The following is a 21,711-nucleotide window of genomic DNA, read 5'->3' on the forward strand; positions in this document are numbered from 1 at the left end:
AAAACTACCCCATCCATGGAATGTTAGGCTGACACACAAGACAACTGAAACCTTCCATATTCAATATCCCACGATTTTCTGGTTGTACAAAAAAATAAACAACCATCAAATGATTTCACCTCTTAAAAAAAAGCATTACACTTAAAAAATGGGATGAGGTTGGACCCCTCTTTAAAATTTTCTAGAGCTACCAAAAAATTTGCATTTACCAAATAGTTGATAAAAACGTTTCTCTAGATTGTATAAGCAGGGAGACAGGGACCATGATAAGACCTGATATATGATATTAGTCAGATTTGGCTTCTTTCTCTCCTGATTCATCAGAGGCTAGACTCTCCTCATTTTCATTTTCTCTGATTTCTACTCGTAAGTCTTATTTTGTTTCCTGGTTAGCCATTTCAGCCTGGTTTCCCTTTGCTCCCTTTTTCCTCCTTGTTTGCACTTTTTTGTCTGAAGATTTATCCTTTCCTATTGCCTTGTTTGACTTTGTTTCCACTTTTGCAGAAGCAGGTTTGGCTGACAACCTCTCCAACCTCATCTTGGGCTTCTCCTTCCCGGCCCCCTTTGGTGGGGCTGACCTTCTTCTTGGGTACCTTGGTGGTGGGGAAGGTGTGTGATGTGTGTCTACAGGCCGCCCAGAGCCTTCTCAAAGCTGGGCTGTCTGGCCACTGTCACTGCTCCCGCTGCCCAATCTGCTGCAACCCTACCCTAATGTTTACATATCTGTCGAAGTCCACCTAATAAAGGAGAAATATGTGTTTGCCTATGGGATTTATAAATACAAACACAAAGAGCTATGGTTTTTTATTTATTTATTTTTTATTTGACAGAGAGACAGAGACAGAGCACAAGCAGGGGGAGTGTGAGAGGGAGAAGTAGGCTCCCCATTGAGCAGGGAGCCCAATGCAGGGCTCCATCCCAGGAACCCAGGATCATAACCCGAGTGGAAGGCAGAGGCTTAACCAACTGAGCCACCCAGGTGCCCCAGAACTATGGCTTTAAGAGGAACATATTGTTTTCATGATAATGCTTGTTAATCTCACCAATAGGAGCAAATTCATTGTTAGCAGACCTGCATTGCAAGAAATATTAAAAGAAATTGCAGAAGAAATGAATATGTAATAGAGTTATTCATTTAAAAATAAGAACTGCTTTCCCCAAATAACTTGTTACTTTAAACATTCTAAGATTACTTGCGAAAACTAAAATTCAAGGGATTCTACTTCCAGAATAGCAGCTTGAGGTTCGACACAAATCTGTTCCCCACTAAAGTAACCATAACTGAAGAAAATTATAAAAAAACCTACCCACTTAAAGTCTCTGAAAATTGTCCTTAGGTTATACAGCAAATGAAGAAATATTTATTCAAGGAAATCTACCAAGTGTCAGTGCCAACAGCAAAGGTCTGTAGTGCTGCAGCCACAAGCTCTCCTTCCTTCCCCTTCTCCAGCTCAGCTTAAGGGAAGTCCTGCTTCAGGCTGATTTGACCAAGAAGGCACAGCTCTCTTTCTCTTGAGTTTGCAGGCAAGGGATAAGGTATCTTAGCAGGAGGTGCCACTAGCATCCCTTATCTCCTCCATCTCTGACTCACAGAAGCTATATTCCTGATGAGCATAGCCAAGAAATTAAAGACTCCTTTCGTCTATGCAGCTTTTACTCATATGATGGAGGCTCCCCCCCCCACACGCACTGCAAACAGAGAATACTGGGGCCCCAACTGCCTTGCCAGTGCACTTGGAGGGTAGAGGTTCCACACAAGGAGAGGCAAGACAAGAATGCCAGGGGCTACCATCCCTATCTAGCAACCTGTTTGTAAAGCACTTAAAGGTCACTTCTACCCTCAGCTCCAGAGGAGTGGCTCAGAGATCTTGCCATTAGAGCAGAGAGTTCAAAATTCTTTCTAAAGGAAGTGACTTTATTTCAACTGGCATAAGAAAGAATCAACAAACTTGAAGGTAGATCAAATAAGATTATATAATCCAAAGAAAAGAGAAAAGAATTGATGAAGAAAAATTAACAAAGCTGCAGAGAAATGGGATACCAGTAAGCACATTGACATAATGTGTAACGAGAGTAGCCGCAAAAGAGGAAAGAACCAGAAAATATAGTCAAAGAAATAATGGCTGAAAACATCCCAAATTTGATGAAAAATAATCTATAATCTATAAATTAATCTATACATCCAGGAAACTCAATAAACTCCAAGGAGGATAAACTCAAAGAGATCCATGTATAGATACATCATAGTGACAATGCTAAGAACAAAGACAAAGAGAAAAATTTGAAAGCAAAAGAAAAACAACTAGTCATGAGCAAAAAAAAAGCCAGATTGATTAATAGCTGACTTCTTATCTGAAACAATGGAGGCCAGAAGTTATTGGAATGGCATATTCAAAGTGTTTTAAGTGTCAACCAAGAATTTTATATCCAGAAAAACTATATCTCAAAAATGAAGGCAAAATAAAAACATTCCCAGATTAAAAAAAACTGAGCAGATTCATTGTTAGTAGACCTGCCTTGCAAGAAATATTAAAAGAAATTCTTAGTCTGAAAGCAAATGACTTCAGCCAGTAATTGAAATCCACACTAAAAAAAAATAATACTGGTGAAGGTAATTATCCAATTACGTAATATAAGAAAACAATAAAAGAATATTTTCCCCTTCTCAAATTATTTTAAAGCAATTGTACAAAGCAATGTGTGTATAATTGTATTGTTCATCGTGTAATATGTAGAAACGTATTATATTTGGCAATAGCAACACAAAGATGTTGGGAGCAAAACTTAATGGAGTAAGGAAAGTACACTACATGATAATTTGGATCCACAGGAATAAATAAAAAGATTGGGAATGATAAATAAAGAAGGTTAATATAATAAAAAAAACCCTACATTTCTCTAAAAAAAAAAAGGTTAATAAAACAAGTTCCATAAATATATACTTGCTTTCTTCCTTCTTTTGGCTTCCTTAGTAGACATGAAATTATATAAAGTAATAGCTGTAAGAATGAATTTTGAGTTTGTATCATAACTAGACATGATATGCATAACAATGAAAGTACAAAAAGGAGGAAGAGAAGATGGAGATATGTATAGGAATAATGTTTCTATATCTCACTGAAATTGAGCTGATACAAATCTGAAGTCAATTTTGGTAAGTTAAGATGTGTACAGTAAGCCCTAGAGCTGTCATTAAGAAAATAACTCAAAAATATATTAAAGAAATAATTAAAGGAATTTAAATATTACACTAGAAAATATCCACTTAATGAAAAGAAAGCAATACAGGAACAGTAGAGGAAAATAAAGACACGAGACATATAGAAAACAAAAAGCAAAATGGCAGGTGTATATTTAACTGTATCGATAATTTAAAATTTAAATGTATCAATAACTCTCCAATTGGATCTAACACTATCCAACTTTTAGATTCAAAGATAAGAATAAGAACCTGGAGTGGCTATACTAATACTAGACAAAATAGACTTTAAAACAAAAAAAAGTTATAAAAAGTGAGAGAAGTAGGAATATTTGTAATGATAAAAGTATCAATCCATCAGGAAAAATATAATTATAAACTTATGCACCTAATAACAGAACTCAAAAAAACATGAAGGAAAGCTGACAGAAGTGAAAAAAGACATAGTTCATCCAACAATAATGATTAGACACTTCAAAACCTCACTTTCAATAATAGAGCAATGAGGCAGAAGATCAAGGAAATGGAGAACTTATTTTTATTTTTTTTTAATTTTTAAAAAGATTTTATTTATTTATTTGACAGAGCGAGAGAGAGAGAGAGAGAGAGAGAGAAAACAGGGGGAGCAGCGGAGTGAGAAGGAGAAGCAGGCTCCCTGCTGAGCAGAGAGCCCTATACAGGGCTCAACCCCAGGACCCTGAGATCATGACCCAAGCCAAAGGCAGATACTTAACTGACTGAGCCACCCAGGGGCCCCGAGAACTTGTTTTTATAAGCCAAAGATCTAAGAGTCGTTTATGAACACTCCATCCCAAAACAGCAGAATATAATTCTTCTCAAGTTCACATAGAAAATTCTCTAGTATAGACCATATACTAGGCTATAAAATAAATCTCAATACATTTAAAAGGATAAAAATAATATGGAGGCACCTGGGTGGTGCAATCGATTAAGTGTCTTAGTTTTGGCTCAGGTCGTGATCTCAGGGTCCTTGGCTCAAGCCCTGCATTGGACTCCACGCTCAATGTGGAGTCTGCTTGAGATCGTCTCTCCCTCTCCCTCTCCCCCTCCCCCTCCCACTTGTGCTCTCTCTCTCTCTCTCTAAAATAAATAAATCTTTTAAAAACATAATATGAAGTACATTCTCTGATCACAAGGGAATGAAATTAGAAATGAACAATAGAAATAAATTAGGGAAACTCACAAATATGCAGGAATTAAGCAACACATTCCTAAATAACCAAGTGGTCAAAGAAGAAATCACAAAGGAAATTCGAAAATATTTAGGAAAACTGAAAGTGAACATACAACATACCAAAATGTATGAAATTCAACTAAAGCAGTGCTTAGAAAGAATTTATAGTTATAAACACCCTTTATTAAAAAAGAAGAGAGGTTTCAAATCACCTAAACCTCCACCTTAAGGCACTGGAAAAAGAAGAGAAAACTAAACCAAGAGCAAAATGAAAGAAGGAAATACTAAAAATTAGAGTGGACATTCATGAAATAGAGACTATAAAAACAATAGAAAAAAATCAACAAAACCAAAAGTTTGTTCTTCCCCCAAATCAACAAAATTCACAACCCATTAGCTAGACTGACCAAGAAAAGAGAAGATTTAAATTGCTAAAATTAGAGATGAAAGAAGGGACATTACTACCCATCTTAAAGAAATAAAAAGAATTACAAGGGAATACTGTGAACTGTATGCCAATAAATTAGATAAATGAAATCAACAGATTTCTAGAAAAACACAAATAACTGGAACTGAAGAAAAAAATGGAAAATGGGAATAGACTTTAAAGTAAAGAGATTAAATAAGTAACCAAAAACTAGCCACAGAGACAACAATCCAAGGCCTTGATGGCTTCACTGGCAATTTCTGCCAAAATTTTCTAAAATAATACAAATTCTTTAAAAATTCTTCCAAAAAGTACAAGAAGTGGAAATACTTCCCGATTTATCTTCTGAAGCCAATATTACCTTGATATAAAAATGAAAGACACCTCAAGAAAGAAATGTACAGACCTATATCTCTTCGGAATATATATGCAAAAACTTAAAATACTAGCAAACCAAAATCAGTGATACATGCAAAGCATCATATACTAGGACTAAAGGGGATTTATCCTAAGAATACAAGGTCAATTTGACATCTGAAAATCCATTAATATAATATAACCTATCAATAGAATAAAGGACAAAAACCATATGAACATCTCAACAGATACAGAAAAAGCATTTCACAAAACTAAAAACCTATTCATTTTAAAACACTCAACAAACTAGGAATGGAGTGGAATCTTTTCAGCCTGACATCTATGAAAAACCCACAGGTAACATCATACTTAATGGTGAAAACTGAATGCTTTCCTCTAAGATCGGGGACAAGACAATGATGTCTGTTCTCACCACTTCTATTCAACATTTTACTAGAGGTTATAGTCAAGGAAATTAGACAATAAAATAAAATAAAATAAAATAAAATAAAATAAAATAAAATAAAAGCATTTAAATTGGAAAGGAAAAAGCAAAACTATCTCTTATTTGTAGATAATATAATCTTCTGTGTAGAAAATCCTAAGGAGGGATGCCTGGGTGGGGCAGTTGGTTAAGCATCGAACTCTTGGTTTCAGCTCAGGTCTGATCTTGGAGTCATGAGATTGATTCCCCATGGTGGGTTCCTCTTTCAGTACGGAATCTGCTTGGGTTTCTCTTCCTCTCCCCCTGCCCCCCCCATCACGTGCACTTGCACTCTCACACTCTCTCTCTCTCAAAAATAAATACATAAATCTTTTTAAAAAAATCCTAAGAAATCCACTAAAAAACCTTTAGAATAAAGAAATTCAGCAAGGTTGCATGATATAAAATCAATATACAAAATCAATTCTATTTCTGTACTTTAGCAATGAGCAAACCAAAAATGAAATGAAACGTCTGCAGTAGCATCAAAAAAATAAAATATAGTCAATTCTTACTATATTGTATAAGTCACCATAAACACTGAATTAGCATATACTGAACCATTTCTAGGGAAAGCATAAGGTTAGGTTCCTACAAGTCTCCAGTCACATTTCATCAACTGACCAATGCATACCCTTGTTTTTATATGTGTTCCTAGAGACACCTGATTTAATATATATTGTTGATTCGTTAACTTTGAACTCACAGCCAACAGTATACATCAAGAATGATTACAACTGGGCACCTGGGCGGCTCTGTTGTTAAGCGTCTGCCTTTGGCTCAGGGCGTGATCCCAGGGTCCTGGGATCGAGCCCCGCATTGGGCTCCCTGCTCAGTGGGAAGCCTGCTTCTCCCTCTCCCACTCCCCCTGCTTGTGTTCCCTCTCTCACTGTGTCTCTCTCTGTCAAACAAATAAAATTTTCAAAAAAAAAGGATTACAGCCTAATAACCAAAAGACAACCCAATTAAGAATGAGCAAAAGACCTAAATAGACAGTTCTCCAAAGAAAATACACAAATGGCCAACAAACACATGAAAAGATGTTCAACATCATTAGCTAACAGGTAAAGGCAAATGGAAAACACAATGAGAGACCACCTCACGCTCACTAGGATGGCTGTAATCAAAATGGCAGATAATAGTAACTGTTGACAAGCAAGTAGAGAAATTGGAGCCCTCATATGTTGCTGGTGGAAACGTGAAAGGACACAACTCCTTTGAACAACAGTCTGGCAGTTCCTCAAAGTGTTAGATGTAGAGTTACTATGTGATCAGGCCATTCTACTCCTAAATATTTACCTAAGAGAAATGATAAATAGAAACATATTTTTGCATAATTTGCACATGAATGTTCATAGCAACATTGTCCCTGAGAGTCAAAAAGTCAAAATGACCCAGGGGCACCTGGGTGGCTCAATTGGTAAGCATCTGCCTTTGGCTCAGGTCATGATCCCAGGGTCCTGGGATCGATCCCCACATTGGGCTCCCTGCTCAGCGGGAAGCCTGCTTCTCCCTCTCACACTCCCCTTGCTTGTGTTCCCTCTCTCGCTGTCTCTCTCTGTCAAATAAATAAATAAAATCTTAAAAAAAAAAAAAACACGACACAAATGTCCCTCAGCTGAGGAATGGATAAACAAAACATGGTTGACCCATACAATAGAATATTATTCAGCAATAAACGAAATGAAGGACTGATACATACTGTGACATGAATGAACCTTGAGAATATCATGCTAAGATAACAAGGCCAGTCACAAAGGGTCATACAATGTATGATTCTATTTATATGCAATGCTCCAAAGAGGTAAATCCATAGAGATAGAAAGGATATTAGTGGTTGCCTGGGTCTGAGGGTAAGTGGGGAAATTGGGGATGGCAGCTAAGGGGTGCAGGGTTTCTTCTGGGAGTAATAAAATATTCTAAATCTGTGATGATGGTTGCACAACTCTGTGAAAATACTAAAAGCCATTGAATTGTACACTCTATTTTTTTTAAGATTTATTTATTTATTATTTTAAAGAGAGAATGCACAAGCAGGGGGAGGGTCAGAGGGAGAGGGAGAGAATGTCAGGCAGACTCCCTGCTGAGTGTGGCACCCAATGCAGGGCTTGATCCCACGACTCAGATCATGACCTGAGCCAAAGTCAGGAGTCCGACCCTTAACTAACTGAGCCACCCCAGCACCCCTGAATCGTACACTTTAAATGGATGAATTGTATAGTATGCAAATTATATCTCAATAAAGCTATTTTTTAAAAAGCAAATGAGTAACAAATTTCCAAAAGGATGTTGATGAAATGATAATTCAAAATAATAAAGAAAATAGTGCTTTCAGATACCCTTAAAAGACTATGGGAGGATTTGAAAAATTATTATTTAATCCTGTAAGATGTTTGAACAATGAGGATATTAAAAATATTGATTACGATATGTTTTCACTTGATTTTCTCTCCTCCGTTTTTCTTTCACTCACCAAATCACATTGTTAAGTCTTTGTTTTATACTGTATTGATTTCAAAGCCTATTTCACTTCAAATAGAACTCCATGAATGGAGGATACAGAAACCACTGAAGAGAATGATTTTATTCTACATATGTAAGTTTAAATTATTACACATTGTTATAATATGAAAAATGATTCTAAGTAGCAGAGCTATAATAGGTCTCTATCATTTGAATCTACCCTCAAAAATCTATTATGTATAAAAAAGTCTAATTTTTCTCACTTGTTTCATCTTTAGATTGGTTTCTTAATGGAAATAAGAATCCCAGCCAGTCAAATGAAGTTAAGGAAATTCGGCTTTTTTTAAGTGTATGTATTTAGTTTTGAGAGGCAGGGGAGGGGCAGAGGGACAGGGACCCCCTGCTGAGGGCAGAGCCCATGGGGATTGATCTCATGACCTTGAACCAAAATCAAGAGTTGGACGCTTAACTGACTGAGCCAGGAAGGCGCCCCAAAATTTTGTTTTTAAAAACCTATTTGTGCTGTCTGAGAATTATGTATTTTTAAATTCTCTAAACAAATTATGGCTTTTTCTGTATCATTAGCAATTGTCACAATTCCGGAGTTGTTAACAATTTGGATGTGCTTTTTTTTTTTTTTAAGCTTATTTAGATCATTCCCCCTGGGTCTAATAACACTCGAGAATGTATGCAGCCTTTCTTTTATATTGTGCTCTAGAAAGCAAAACTGAGACTGAGAAAACTTATGAGCCAAATGACGTTTTTTCTCTCTATAAAACTGTTGTAGTTTTTATATTTCATTTTCCTTATTCCCATGGATGAGGACTCTTTCACTGAGGTTTATTTCTCTGTTATTTTGAGGCTGGAGCGTCTGAGCATCGAGAACAGCTGTAGGATCGGTAAGGAAGGGATAGAGAAGAAGGAAAGCATGATGAAAAGAGTCTAGAAGGATGGAAAAACATGTTCTGCTTGATGGGATCAGAGAATACATTTATTGAAAATGACAGAAAGGCATACTCTGAGCACTGTGAAGCCCTGTCTCTTCCTTTAGGAACTAAGAGATAAGAATCATAATAAAAGAAGAAAGCAGACCAGCAAAGGAGAGAGTGGTAGAGAGCAGACACCGAGAGGATCAGAGATGGCCAGCAAAGAGTAGAACCCAGGGGGCTACAGATGGAGAACCGAGGAGCAATGAATCTGGTGGACATGGCAGTCCACAAGAGAGGGCAGCTCAGAGGAGGCTGAGCCTGGCCACTGATGGGAGAGAGAAAAGGGATTGGAACACAAGCAGCAGGTGGAACAGCCCTCAGCTTTGGGGAAGGTGAGGGGGTGGTGAATGGGAAGGGAGTGAGGAGGGGCGTATACATTTGGATACTTTTAGCACTGAAGGCAAGACAATTCAACAGTTTGGGTGAAGTGGAGAAAAACAGGTGGAGAAAAAGTTTATAGAAGGCTGTGACAAACTGAAGTACTCATTCCTAATTCTAATATTTCCTTTATTATTCAATTTTCATCTTTGTTAGGGGGGTAGGAACAGCATGAACAAAAGTGCAAAGACAGGAAATTACAAAGAATAGTGGAAGATGGGGAGTAGACTAGTTTATTTCTTTTTTTTTTTTAAGATTTTATTTATTTATTTTGACAGAGAGAGAGACAGCACAAGTAGGGAGAGCAGGAGAGGGAGAAGCAGGCTCCACGCTGAACAGGGAGCCCAATGCGGGGGCTCGATCCCATGACCCTGGGATCATGACCTGAGCTGAAGGCAGAAGCTTATCTGACTGAGCCACCCAGGTGCCCAGGGAGTGGATGAATTTAGTTAAATGAAAGATTCATACAGGGGAGTGATGGCAGAAAATACTGGAAATCTGGGGCAGAGTCAGGTTGTAAAAGTCCTCAGATATCAGAGTAAAGAACTGAGCCCCAGCAAGGGGAAAGGAAGGATTTTCAGCAGGGAAGTAACATGCTGAGCCCAGTGTTTTAGGAAGATAAACTCACCAACGAAAGATGGAATGTAGGGAGTGAGAAAGCAGAGGCAGGAAAATGAGTTATAAAGCCAAGGTGTGGGTAGTCCCAAGCAAAGGCTTGCAAAGGGTATCTACCAAGTAATTCTGCTTTTGGAAATTTACATCCTAACGAAATACTTATGTATACAAAGATTAAATGCCAAAGATGCTTATTGCAACATTGTTATAAAACATTTATAAAATGTTTCTAAAGATTTTATTTATTTATTTATTTATGTGTGCAAGGGCATGTGTGTGTAGGGGGGAGAGAGATAGAGAGAAGAGAGCGAGCAATCGCGGGATGGGACAGAGGGGGAGGAGGGGCAGAGAGAGAATCTGGAGCAGCCTCTACACTCATGGAACCCACCAGGGGCTTGATCCCACGACCCTGAGATCATGACCTGAGCCAAAGCCAAGAGTCAGACGCTTAATGAACTGAGCCGCCCACGTGCCCCTTTTATAAAATGTTTCTGAAAACACTTTAAAGAGCATCTTTAGCAGCTAAATCTTTGCACATATTTATTATTTGCAAAAGTGCTATCCATAGAGTAAAAATCTCTAGCCTTGCTAATGAAAATAAGTTATTATGATCTTTCTTAGATCCGCAATACTAAAATGACTAACAAAGTTGTGTCTATATAGATACACACACATACAGTGCTGTATAAACTCCTGAAGATGGGAACATCAGTGTATTGCTCATATATATTAGTATTGGAATTGAGAAGAAATTACAATGTCGTATCGATATTGGAGGCTTCCTCCATGACCCCATTTAAGTTTACATGGAAGCAGGGCAGGCAGCTTAATCAGAGGAGGACAAGAATCCTTCAGAGGGGGATATTAGGGGAAATTACTTAAATTTTCATATTTATATCTCATCTGTAAACTACACTGTAAATTCAATGAAAGTTGAGACCTAACACAATCCAAATAAAAAAAAACAAATAGAATTTTTAAATCTTCAAACAAATTTTTTTTCCCCTTATTGGGCCAAACCAGACCCAATTCCAGCGTTCAGCTGATCCCATGGAACTGGCTTCTATTTAGATTGCCTAAACCAATGACTGCTGCAGGGGTAGAATTAGCCTGATCGAATTAAACCCATCAGAGCCCTTTCTGTGACAATCCATCCATATATCCTTTGAGTCTCACAGCTGGTACATTATCAGCAAATTGTGGGTGGATGTTGGTTAAATGACTATGTTAAAAATGAAATTAAAGCCTCTGATAGCTGAATTCAAAAGTTAAGGGAAATTGCACCGCATTGGAATAAAAGACTTTGCAGACATGATCACAGCACTGCTAACCGTGATTTGAGAATCTTGAACAGGTGAAATATCCAAAGACTGGACATGTGTCAATAGTATTAAAGGTGTGAGGGGGGGATGCTGAGGAAACCAACTCTGTCAGCTTTAACTATATGACAGTAATTTTTTGCTATTTGTGAGGCATTTTAAAATTCTACAGTTCTTTTCTCATATGAAATATCTTTTTATTATGTGGGTTTAGTAATACTGTGGTTCAAATGATTTTATCCTTATCCCTAGCTGCCAGTTTGTAATGAGCTTACAAATGGTTTGTAATAAGATTGCACTGTATTGGATTTTCTTTTCAATTATTTTTTAAAAGTTTGGTTCCAGGTAATTAGCATACAGTATTATATTAGTTTCAGGTATACAATATAGTGATTCAACAATTCTGAACATTACTCAGAGCTCATCACAATAAGTGTACTCTTAATTCCCTTAATTTATTTCCCCCATCCTCCCACCCACCTCCCCTCTGGTAACTATCCATTTGTTCTCTATAGTTAGAGTCTGTTTCATGGTTTGTCCCTTTCTTCTTCTTCCTCTTCCTCTTCCGCCGCCGCTGCTGCTGCTGCTTCTTCTTTTTGGAATAATTCTAATTTTATCTTACTTATTTATTTTTAAGTAGGCTCCATGCCCAAGGCCAAGGGTCATATGCTCTGCTGACTGAGCCAACCAAGCACCCCCCCCTTTTTTTTTATCTTTGTTCATTTGTTTTGTTTCTTAAATATCACATATGAGTGAAATTATATGGTATTTGACTTTCTTTGACTTATTTCACTTAGTATTATACTCTCTAGATCCACCCATGTTATTGCAAATGGCAAGATTTCATTCTTTTTTTATGGCTGAGTAATCCGTTCTATATATACATACCACACCTTGTTTATCCATTCATCTATTGATGGACATTTGGTTTGCTTCCATAATTTGGCTTTTAAAAATAATGCTGCAATAAACATAGGAGTGCATATATCTTTTCAAATTAGTGTTTTCTTATTCTTTGGGTAAATACCCAGTAGTGGAATTACTGGATTATATGATAATTCTATTTTTAATTTTTTGAGGAACTGCCATTCTGTTTTCCACAATGGCTGCACCAGTTTACATTTCCACCAGTAGTGCACAAGGGTTCCTTTTTCTTCGAGTCCTCATCAACTCTTGCTGTTTCTTGCTTTGATTTTAGCCATTCTGACAGGTGTGAGGTGATCTCTCATTGTGGGTTTGATTTGCATTTCCTTGATGATGAGTGGTGTTGAGCATCTTTTCCTGTATCTGTTGGCCATCTGAATGTCTTCCCTGGAGAAATGTCTGTTCATGTCTTCTGTCCATTTTTAAATTTGATTATTTGTTTTTTGTGTGTTGAGCTATGTAAGTTCTATATTTTAAATACTAACCCTTTATTGGATATGTCATTTGCAGATAACTTCTCCCCCATTCAACAGGTTGCCTTGTAGTTTTATTGATTGTTTCCCTTGCCATGCAGAAGTTTTTTATTTTGATGTAATCCTGATAGTTTAATTTTGCTTTTGTTTCCTTTGCCTCAGGAGACACATCTAGGAAAATGTTGCTTATAGCCAATGTCAGAGAAATTACTGCCTTTGCTCTCTTCTAGGATTTGATAGTTTCAGTTCTCACATTTAGGCCCTTAACCCATTTTGAGTTTGTTTTTGTGTCTGATGTAAGAAAGTGGTCCATTTTCATTCCTCTGCATGTAGCTGTCCGGTTTTCCTAACACCATTTGTTGAAGAGACTTTCTTTTTCCCATTGCATATTCTTGCCTCCTTTGTCAAAGATTAATTGACCATATAATTGTGAGTTTATTTTGGGGATCTCTATTCTGTTCTATTGGCCTATTTGTCGATTTTTGTGTCAGTACCATAGTGTTGTGATATACTACAGCTTTGTAGTGTGCCTTGAAATCTGAGATTGTGATACTTCCAGTTTTGTTCTTTTTCAAGATTGCATGGCTATTCAGGGTCTTTTTTGGTTCCATACAAATTTTAGGATTATTTGTTCTAGTTATGTGAAGAATGCTGTTGGTATTGGGGCAGGGATTGCATTAAATCTGTAGATTGTTTTAAATAATATAGACATTTTAACAATATTTGTTGTTTTTATTCTATGAGCATGTAATAATTTTCCATTTGTTTATGTATCTTCAGTTTCTTTCATCAGTGTTTTATAGTTTTCAGAGTACAGGTCTTTCACTTCCTAGGTGTTTTATTATTTTTGGTGTAATTGTAAGTAGGATTGTTTTCTTAATTTCTCTTTCTGCTACTTCATTATTAGTGTATAGAAATGCAACCGGTTTCTGTATATTGTTTTGTATCCTCCAGCTTTACTGAATTCATTTATCAGTTCCAGTAGTTTTTTGGTGGAGTCTCTAGGGTTTTCTATATATAGGTGGTATCATGTCATCTGCAAATAGTGACGTTTTACTTTTTTCTCCAATTAGGATGCCTTTTATTGCTTTTTCTTATCTGATTGTTTTGTCTAAGACTTCCAGTACTATGTTGAATAAAGTTGGTGAAAGTGGACATCCTTGTCTTGTTCCTGATCTTAGGGGAAATGCTCCCAGTTTTTTACCATTGAGTATGATGTTAGCTTTGGGTTTTTCATATATGGCCTTTATTATGTTGAGTGTGTTCCCCCCGAAATATACTTTGTTGAGGGCTTTTATCATGAATAGATGTTATACTTTGTCGAATGCCTTTTCTTTATCTATTGAAATGATCATGTGGTTTTTATCTTTTCTCTCATTGATGTGATATATCACGATAATTGATTTATGAATATTGAACCACCCTTGCATCCTGGGGATAAATTCCACGTGATGGTGGTGAATTATTTTTTTAATGTGTCGTTGATTCAGTTTGCCAATATTTGTGGAGGATTTTTACCTCTGTTTTCACCAGGGCTATTGTGCAGGTCTCTCTTTTTGTAGTGTCTTTGGTGTCAGTATCAGCGTAATGCTGGCCTCATAAAATGAATTTGGAAGCTTTCCTTCTTCTTCTATTTTTTGAAATAGTTTGAGAAGAATAGGTATTACTTCTTCTTTAAATATATGGTAGAATTCACCTGTGAGGCCTTCTGGTCCTGGACTTTTGTTCGTTGGGAGTTTTTTGATTACTGATACAATTTCATTGCTGGTAATTAGTCTGTTCAAATGTTCTGTTTCTTCCTGATTCAGTTTTGGTAGGTTATATGTTTCTAGGGATTTATCCAATTCTTCTAGGTTGTCCAATTTGTTGGCATGTAATTTTTCATAATCTTATCATCCTTTGTATTTCTGTAGTATTAGGTGTTATTTCTCCTCTTTCATTTCTGATTTTGTTTATTTGAGCCTTTTGTTGTTGTTGTTGTTGTTATGAATCTGGCTAAATGTTTATCAGTTTTGCTGATCTTTTCAAAGAACCAGCTCCTGTTTTCATTGATCTGTTCTATTGTATCTTTAGTGTCTATTGTGCTGATTTCTACTCTAATCTTTATTATTTCCTTCCTTTTACTGGTTTTGGACTTTGTTTTTTCTTCTTTTTCTTGCTCCTTTAGGTATAAAGTTAGGTTGTTTATTTGAGATTTTTCTTGCTTCTTGAGTTTGGCCTGTATTATTACAAACTTTCCTCTTAGTGCAGCTTTTGCTGAATCCCAAAGATCTGGGACCATTGTGTTTTCATTTTCGTTTGTCTTCATGTTTTTTTTTTTTTATATCCTCTTTAAAGTCTTGGTTGACCCATTCATTGTTTAGTAGCGTGTTATTTAACCTCCATGTATTTGTGTTCTTTCCAGATTTTTTCTTGTGGTTGATTTCTAGTTTTATAGCATTGTGGTTGGGAAAGGTGCATGATATGACTTTGGTCTTTTTGAATTTGTTGAGATTTATTTTGTGGCCTAATATGTGATCTATTCTGGAGAATGTTCCATGTGTACTTGGAAAGAATGTGTATTCTGCTGTTTTAGGATGGAATGCTCTGAATATATCTGTTAGATCTATCTGGTCCAATATGTCATTTAAGCCACTATTTCCTTGTTGATTTCTGTCTGGATGATCTATCCGTTGATGTAGTGGTGTGTTAAAGTCCCCTACTATTATTGTATTGCTATCAATTACTTCCCCTATGTTTGATACTAGCTGTTTATGTACTTGGGTGTTCCGATGTTGGGTGCATAAATATTTACGACTGTTATATCTTCTTGTTGAATTATTCACTTTATGATTATATAGTGTCCTTCTTTGTCTCTTGTTACAGTCTTTGTTTTTAAACTCTGTTTTGTCTGATGTAAGTATTGCTACCCCAGCTTTCTTTTCATTTCCATTTGCATGATAAATGCTTTTCCATCCCCTCGCCTTCAATATGCACGTGTCTTTAGGTCTGAAATTAGTCTGTTATAGGCAGTGTATAAATGTATCTTGCTTTTTTATTCATTCCATCACCCCATGTATAGATTGGAGCATTTAGTCCTTTTACATTCAAAGCAATTATTGATCAGTATGTACTTATTACCATTTTGTTGCTTGTTTTATGGTTGTTTTTGTAGTTTTTCCTTTGTTCCTTTCTTTTGCTCTATTCTCTCACAGTTTGCTGGCTTTACAAAGTGATGTACTTGGATTTCTTTCTCTTTATTTTTTGCATATCTATTACCAGTTTTTGGTTTGTGGTTACCATTAGATTTGTATCTAATATCTTATGTGTATAGCACTCTATGTGAAGTTGATGGTCCCTTAAGTTTGAACCCATTCTTTACTCCCCCCACCCCATGTTCTAGGTATATAGCGTCATACTTCACATCCTTTTATTTTATGAGTACCTTGACTGATTTTTGTAGATATACTTAATTTTACTGCTTTTGTGCTTCCTAATTTTCTTACTCCTGCTTATGGTCTTTCCTTTCCACTCAAATAGTCCTCTTTAACATTTCTTGTAGGGTTGGTTTAGTGGTCATGAATTCCTTTAACTTTTGTTTGAGAAACTATTTATCTCTCCTTTTATTCTGAAGGATAGCCTTGCTGGATAGAGTATTCTTCCCTGCAGTTTTTTTTTTCTTTCAGCACTTTGAATATATCATCCACTCCCCTCTGACCTGCAAAGTTTCTGCTAAAAATTAGCTGATAGCTTTATGGGATCTCCCTTATATGTAACTTTTTTCTTTTGCTGCTTTTAAAATTCTCAATCACTAATTTTTGCCATTTTAATTACTACATATCTTGGTGTGGATCTCCTTGTGTTGATTTTGCTGGGGGCTCTCTGTGCCTCCTGGATCTGGAAGTCTGTTTCTTTCCCCAGATTTGGGGAGTTCTAAGCTATTATTTCTTCAAATAAATTTACTGCCCCCTCTTCTCTCTTCCTTCTGGGATCTCTGTAATGTGAATGTTATTATGCTTGATGGTGTCACTTATTTGCTTAAGTCTATTTTTTTTGTTATTTTTTTTCTCTCTACTGTTCAGCTTGATTGCTTTCCATTACTCTGTCCTCCACGTCACTGATCTGTTCTTCTGCTTCCTCTAATCTACTATTTATTCCCTCTAGTGTATTTCTAATTTCAGTTATTGAACTCTTCGTCTCCGATTGGTTTGTTTTTATGTTTTCTATCACTTTGTTAAGGGTCTCACTGAGGTCCTCCACCCATTTCTCAAGAACAGTGAGCATCTTGTGCAGAAATGTGCTGGGGCAGGATGCTCAGTATTAGCAAGGTTTGTCCAGGTCTGCTGTGGGCAGGGACCTGGAGCTAAGGCCTGACTGGAAGGGGCATGTCTGCAGGAGAACATTGGCAGGGAGTGTTTTTAGCAAGTTACGTAGCAAATATTAGCACTGTGCTAATTCCTGCAGATGTCCATGTATCCAGGCTTGGCGGGGAGGCTGGCAATCGCACCTGCCCACTCCTTTGTTCCTGGAGAAGTTTTCCAGCCATGCTCTGAAGTTAGTGAACAAATCTCCATCCCATATACCCCAGGAAATTTTCAAACTGCTGTTTCTGTGCTCTATCTCCGCATATCTCTTTAATAGCAGAGACCCAGTTTCCTATCACCCTCCTGATAGGAGGGAGCCAGAGCTAAGCCTGCAGATTTTTTAAGTTCCAAGTGTTAAGCCCTGCTGATTATAAGAACTCACTGAATTTGGTCCCTCTGGTTTTCCAAGCCAAATGTTATGCGGATTCATCTTCCCATTCAGGCAGGTTCCCTGTTCCTGGGACGCCTGGTATGAGGGTCTGTTTCTCTCACCTCTCCATTCCCACAGCATCCCTTCCCTCCTGCAAATAGTCCTGTGGGTCCTTTTAGCACCCAACTGCATCTCTGGCCTTCCTACCCTCTTCAATGTGGACTTTTCTCTACATTTAGCTATGGAGAGTCTGTTCTACCAGTCTTTGGGTTGTTTTCTGGGTTATTTACACTGATGTAGGTGTAATCTAGTTGTATCCATGAGACAAGGTGAATTTAAGGGCCTCCTACTCTTCCATCTTCTCCGGAAGTCAAAATACTACAGTTCTTCATTGTACTTGTGACTGAATTGGAAGAGTCAAAGTTACATAAAACAAGTCAGCAATAATTACAAGGTAAGAGCTACCCCAGGATAAATATGTCTGACATCCATTGTGTAGGGGACAGCTGGGTTTTTTGGTTCCCTAGCCCCCATTTTCCATTCTTCTAGAAAAATAGCACGCCAGAACACCCAAAGAGCCACCTCTACTCTGTTTCTCAGTTGCAGGGCTAGCAGTGCCTCCTAAGTCAATAAGCAATTCCCATCCCATTGGTTGCACTGATTGGTCCAAATCTGGCCAAGAAGAATGAGGACCAGGAGTTTTGTTTGGCTATTGGAAAAAAGAAGCTCTTTCTTTCCTTCTGGTTTTGAAGCAAAAAGGATGCAGAGAAAAGCTGCTGCAGTCATTTAGGCATCATGGAGTGTGGGTGGAAAAGGGAATAGTGGAGTCTGGGACTGCTGGGAACCACCACGTGGAGCCTGAGCATGATGCTTAGGTAATATCATATGTGTCATATCCAGCTATGCCAGAGAATTAATTTCCCTGGACTTTTCAGTTATAGGAGCTGTGTTGACATACTTTCTGATTTTCTGTATTTTTGACACTCTGGCATTTGAGGCTTTGATCCGGAGAGACTGCCGCTCCTGGGACTAGTTAATTCACCCCCAAGGCCAGGTACCAGAAAACTGGAGATCATCCCGATAACCCAGAGCCTACTGAAATCAATCAAACTATCCAGTCTTTTTTTTTTTAAGATTTTATTTATTTATTTGATAGAGAGAGAGACAGCCAGCGAGAGAGGGAACACAAGCAGGGGGAGTGGGAGAGGAAGAAGCAGGCTTCCGGCGGAGGAGACCGATGTGGGGCTCAATCCCAGAACAGCCAGGATCGTGCCCTGAGCCAAAGGCAGACACTTAACGACTGAGCCACCCAGGCTCCCCCAAACTATCCAGTCTTAAACTAACTCATTGTACCTACCCTGTTTTACCCATTTCTTCTCACAAAAACCCCAATGAAGACTCTGGGCCATGATCTCCCTATTCACACCTCTCTTTCTCCTGACCAATCCTAATCCTTCCCCACCTGACCCTGTGTGGCACGGTATGCCTCCTGTTTCTAGGGGTCTGTGAGTATAAACTTCTTTCTACATGACAATCATTTCTATGTCTTATGTCTTACCTTACCTGATTAAAACAAATCTTGGATACATTTTTGAACAGGAGTCAATGAATCTCTTTCTTATTTTGTTAAAGGCAATTAGAATTAGATTTTGCGTTGTTGTTACTTGTATCTGAAAAAATCCTAACTGATACAAATAAATGTTGTACTATGGTGGCCTCTTATGGCATTTTGGTTGTCCAGCACACAACCATTTCCCCTTCTTTGGTAACCACAATCGGTTTCTTCTTAGGGATTCTTCCTGTTCTTAGTCCACGTGCAGCAAGTAGGAACCTTCCCTCCATTGAGGGTTCAGCATGTGACCAGGACCAGCCAAGTATTGGAATTCCTGATTACAAAGATTGGTTCAGGAGAGGGCATTTGACCAAATTCACCTAATCATAATGAGTCATGGGGAAAGACTTCTTATCAACTAACTTTGAACCCAGAATGATATAGGATGCAGAACTGCTGACATCATCTTACCCCTTCATGGTAAAAGCCTGCCTAAGATAAAGCCAATACAATAGGTAACCAAGAGATAGAGAAAGAGAAATTGAGTCTCAATGTCATTATTTGAGTCCCTGATCACACTATGCCTAAAGTCTCCCCCTACACGTTTCAGTTACAAGTCAACTACAGATCTTCCTGGACATCCCAATAAACCCATCATAAGGTGAAAATAGATGGAATACACCTAACAGACTGAACATCATAGTTTAGCCTAGCCTATCTTAAACATGCTGAGGACATTGACATGAGCCTACAGCCGGGCAAAAATCATCTAACCCAAAGCCTGTTTTATAATAAAGTATTGAATATCTCATGTAACTTATTGAATACTGTACTGAAAGTGAAAAGCAGAATGGTTGTGTGGGTATAGAGTGGCTCTAAGTGGGTCGGTTGTTTACTCTCCGATTGCATGGCTGTCTAGGAGCTGCAGCTCGCTGTTGCTGCCCAGCGTCACTGAAGAGTAACGTACCATGCATCGCTAGCTTGGGAAAAGATCAAAACTCAAAAATCGAAGTACAGTTTCTGCTGAATGCATATCACTTTTGTACCACAGTAAAGTCAAAAATCCTAAGTTGAACCATTGTAAGTTGGATAGTCTACGATTTAATTTGAATAGAACTGTTTACTTTTCTACTTGCAAGCACTGGAGAAATTTTGATGTGCATACCTGGCCTACTTAAGATGAACAAAAGATGCTAACAAAGGACAGAGGCAAACATCACACAAACATAGCTCATCATGCATGTTCCACAGCAAATCTTTCTGGGAATCCATAAATACACCAAATCGTTGCTAACCACTTCTATGCAGCACTTACCTAAGAAAAGGAAAACAAAGTTCATTGTTCCCAAACAGTGTTTATTTTTCCCCACCTCTTTCCCAGAAGGAAAACAAAGTTCATTGTTCCCAAACAGTGTTTATTTTTCCCCACCTCTTTCCCATTTTCCTTGTTATATAAGTCTCATTCTTGTTTTCATTAGATAGAATCAATCTGCCAGTTATCTCTCTTACACACAAATAAATAGCATGCTAATAATTGATTCACTGAATTGTTTTTTGATATTTCCTTGACTATCTTATTCTTCCAAAGCTGATTTATTCATGTTCTAGGATACAAACAATCTTTCTTTGGTGCCTGCTTTTTGTCACATTATAAGGCAATTACCTCAAAGCAAACTGTACGCTGCTTTGTGCTATATCACATCACCTGCTTTGCTCCAGGTCACGGCAGACATCACCACGATCATGTATATACTCAGTTATGGAAAATAGGAATTTTTTACATCAGTTGAAATTTTACAGCATTCTTATGAAAGATTCATGGAAAACTAATTTGCCGCCAGACAAATTTTGGTGTTGCCACCCAGTATAATTTTTGTAGATTACTATGTGAATGCTTCATCAGTTCGTCTAAGGATCAGGTGGTGAGCAATAAGAACAAAGGAAGTTTTATTACCCAAAGTCCTTTTAATTTTTGATTGGGTTGATAGACTGAAAGACCAGAGATATGCAGGAAGATGTTATTCAAATAATGAATCCAACATGGACTTTCATGACATTTTGATTGTCAAAATAAAGTAACATGGGCTATTATACAGAGCTAATTGAACAATCGAAAAAAAGTTCCCATTTTTTCATTTAATTCATATAAACTTTTGTTAAGTATTTTCTATGTATCAAGCACTGTGTTAGATTTAGTATATAGGAAGAGACTGCACCTTCCCCCACACAAAAAATGTGATACAGAATAAATATTTTATTAGAAATTTTAATAGAATGGGGCACCTGGTTGGCACAGTCGTTAGGCGTCTGCCTTTGGCTCAGGGCGTGATCCTAGCGTTCTGGGATCGAGCCCCACATCAGGCTCCTCTGCTAGGAGCCTGCTTCTTCCTCTCCCACTCCCCCTGCTTGTTCCCTCTCTCGCTGGCTGTCTCTGTCAAATAAATAAATAAAATCTTAAAAAAAAAAAAAGAAATTTTAATAGAATGATATGTAAGTGCAGAGGAGAGGTATCAAAAGCAGCCTGGATATAACTATTCAATGAACTATTATGCCATCATTAAATATGATGCTTAAGAGAATTCATGACAATATTAAAAATGCTTATATATGTAAAGGAGGAAAG

General features: G+C 37.5%; 1 pseudogene; it reads right to left on the bottom strand.

The window, feature by feature from the left end:
* Positions 1–286: 286 nt before the first annotated feature.
* LOC100465986 lies at positions 287–20,058 on the bottom strand (annotated as a pseudogene).
* Positions 20,059–21,711: the final 1,653 nt, after the last annotated feature.

Source organism: Ailuropoda melanoleuca, chromosome 4 (assembly GCF_002007445.2).
Source record: "Ailuropoda melanoleuca isolate Jingjing chromosome 4, ASM200744v2, whole genome shotgun sequence".
NCBI lineage: Eukaryota > Metazoa > Chordata > Mammalia > Carnivora > Ursidae > Ailuropoda > Ailuropoda melanoleuca.